Genomic DNA, 3,308 nt, shown 5'->3' on the forward strand with positions numbered 1-3,308 from the left:
AGCCTACGCGTCCAACACAAGAGCGGTGTGTGTGGCCCACTGCTCCTTGGCTTGAAATTTGGCAATCTGGGCGTGGTTATGTTCAGTTATACAGTTTTTAAGATGCGATGAAGGACAAAATTGACTATTACGATCGCCAAATCGACAATACCATGAGATGCACAGGCTGCACACCACACGTCAATTATCAACGCGGTGCAAAACATGTGCGTCCGGCGAAAGAGAGATGCTCCAGGAGCACCAAGGTGCCTTTAGTGAATTGCTTCCCAACATGAAATTCGGCAATATGGCGAAGGTTTGGTCAATAATACAACTTTTTATAAGCGATTTTAAGTGCAATACATATCAATATTTTAAAAGTCAATAATAAGCAATAGATGTGTACAACCAAATTCACACATAACATGGATGCAAAGTTCTCAACCTAAAGTTATGTTCTACGTTTGAGACTATGGTTAGGTTTAGGTTTAGGCTGAAAAGGGTAAGTGACTAAGAGATTAATCCCACGCTTCATTTTTTTGCTTAAAAAGATGGTCACGTGTAGGATGCACTCTAGTGTCAAGTCAAGAGTAAGAGAGCAATGTCATGTTTGGTAGGTTTGCCTTTGACTAAGATTCAACATTATTGCTCAGGAAGCTTTTTGGAACAACAAACACAAACCCCCCAGGGTTGGCCTCACGCATAGTTTATGCGCTAATGAGGCAAGGACGATTTTCCTTATAGTGGCCCGGATAAAGAGCCATGCATATGCAAAACATTATGTCATTCAAAAGCATAAAAAAAAATGAATCGTATTTTTCAAGTTTCACACTCATTAAAAGTTAGTTTTAAATCCTCCCTGGTGAAGTCGCCAAATTGTAGCTATGCTTTTATTCGCCTACGCGGTATGCATGCATATTTGACTTTCTCATTGAAGGATTTTATTAAAATTCGTTTTTGAAGTCGCAATAAATCTTTAAGGGGATACTCATAAACCTAATTGGTTTTTTTTAAATCACATGGACAACTTACGAACTTATCCAATGTAGATTTTCCCGTCATAACTTCATTAATAGTAATGAACTAAAAATCGAGGTCGGGGGTGAGGGTACAAATATGATAAGGAATTACACTTGCCCATGGTTGGGCCTCTACTTTTTTTTTTCCAGTGACGAGTTATTAGCAATAAAAAATACTAGGTACCTAAATCAAATTGTCCAATTATCTTATTAGGCATTAGAATATTTAATTAGGTCTTGATTAACAATAATAACATGTGAGGTGATGAAAGCATAAACAAGGCAACATGATAATATATACAAAAATAAGAATAATGAGTGGAGATTAAGAATATACAAAAAGGCTAATTTTGCTTAAAGATTTATATTATGAATAAAAAGTCAGTAACTTCAAGCAAATATATATGAAAAGAGTAGATTAAGGACCCTCAAAAATATACCGGTGTGGCTTGGGTATCAGAGAATAACTACCTTCGAGTGGAGCCATTTTAGAGCCTTCAATGAAAATCAATGGAAGATCGAATGAATATTAATGTATTTAATGTGTTTGATATGAGTTTATGATGGTAAGTATGGCTTGAGAAATCGTAAAAAAGAGCACCAAGGATAGGGATAACCGACCCATTTATAGGAATGTTTTAAGAAAAAAAAAATTGTTGCACGATGTAAATGAGCGTTGTTGTGTGCTTAGCCTACGCCCTATGCATCTCTAAAGTTTGTTTAACGCTTCGTACTCGCGTGCACGTTACATCAGACGTAACTTAATTAGAGAGTTTTTTATTTAATTCGGTCCTTTAAAGATTCTTTTTATCTTATCGAAATTTATCATTTAAAATCCTAAAATCAACTATCTAAAAGAGATGAATTTGATTCTAATAAAATCCTTTATTTTCATCTTATCTTTGAAGTATTAAGTAAATAATTAAAGACAATTAATTATCAGGAATAATTAATTGGACTTTGAAGTTGGATTTTGAATCTTTAAATAAATAAACAGGCTTTATCATTTAAAAAAATGGTTCTCAGCCTAACTATTCGGATTGCTCTCCCTTGTGTCGGACCAATTAAGACCGGGGTATGTATCATCATTGGGTACTCAAATGAGGAGACACGATTATGTGTCTTCAAGTTTTATCCCTCAATAAAATGAAAATCATTTAAACAAAGTTTTATCTTATAATCCCTTTGTCAGTGTCAGCATGCATCATTTCATATTTAGGATGTAGACCATAAATTCTCATTGATTGATTATATGAGATTTTTTTATAGTCGTGATAATACATATATTCAATACATTATTTTTTTATAATTTTACTAGTATATAATAAGAGACATTAATGGTCAAACACAATTATTGGAAATATTGAAAAAGCAAATGGAGCATACTTATAGAGATGGAGGGGTAATTGCATATAGCTTTCTTTTTCAAAATAAATCATAAACGTCCTATTATGATATTATATGATCAAAGAATAGATTCAAAATCTACTATTTTTATATAATACTCCCTCCGTCCTTTATTAGTTTACCTGTTTTGACTTTTCACATTTGTCGATATAAAACTTTGAGTAATAATATCTCTAATTATGTATTTGTAAAAATTATAAAATTTGGTATTCCGAAACTACATATTGAGATGAATCAAACGATATCCTACATGATTATATGTTTCATTACATTTAAAGCACAAAAAATGATCAAAGTAATAAAGATGAATAGTGTTATAAGTCAAAGTGGGTAAACTAATAAAGGACGGGTGGAGTAAGAGATAAAGGTTAAGATAACTTGGAGCATATAAACATCTCAATTTATTTAATTTTATTATGATATATCATTGAAATTAAATAATGTTTTACTTGATAAATTTTACATGTTTGGGGAGGTACACATAGATATTGAATTTTATATTCTGAATTTTATTTTCACAAGGTCCTGTAGCTCAGTTGGTTAGAGCGTTGGTCATATGAGCCGAAGGTCGCGAGTTCGAGCCTCACCAGAACCAAACTTTTTGCTGATCCACTTTCAGATAGCAATAGCAAAATAATACACATATCATTTGACATCCTTGTCATGGCTTGTATTTTTATCAACTTTTTTAATAAAATTGAGTACAGACCAATAAACCCTTGTACATAAACGACGTGGTGTGATTTTCTTTAAAATATTTTGTCATGTTATAAGAAAAGTTGTGAAACGGTAATGTGAACTTAATTTATAGCAATGCAATCCATAAATTGTATAATTGTGTTTCTATATTTTTAGTATTTTTATCCCATACTTGTATCTGATCAACCTTATCAAATTCCAAAG

The 3,308-nt window shown here is 32.3% G+C and overlaps 1 non-coding gene across 1 annotated transcript; it reads left to right on the top strand.

Moving 5' to 3' along the window:
• The first annotated feature begins 2,926 nt into the window (after nt 1-2,926).
• TRNAI-UAU (transfer RNA isoleucine (anticodon UAU)) lies at nt 2,927-3,000 on the top strand. Its single transcript has one exon. It is a non-coding gene; the product is annotated as a tRNA-Ile (tRNA).
• The last annotated feature ends 308 nt before the right edge of the window (nt 3,001-3,308 follow it).

Source organism: Beta vulgaris, chromosome 5, assembly GCF_026745355.1.
Source record: "Beta vulgaris subsp. vulgaris cultivar EL10 chromosome 5, EL10.2, whole genome shotgun sequence".
In the NCBI taxonomy this organism is placed as follows: Eukaryota; Viridiplantae; Streptophyta; class Magnoliopsida; order Caryophyllales; family Amaranthaceae; genus Beta; species Beta vulgaris.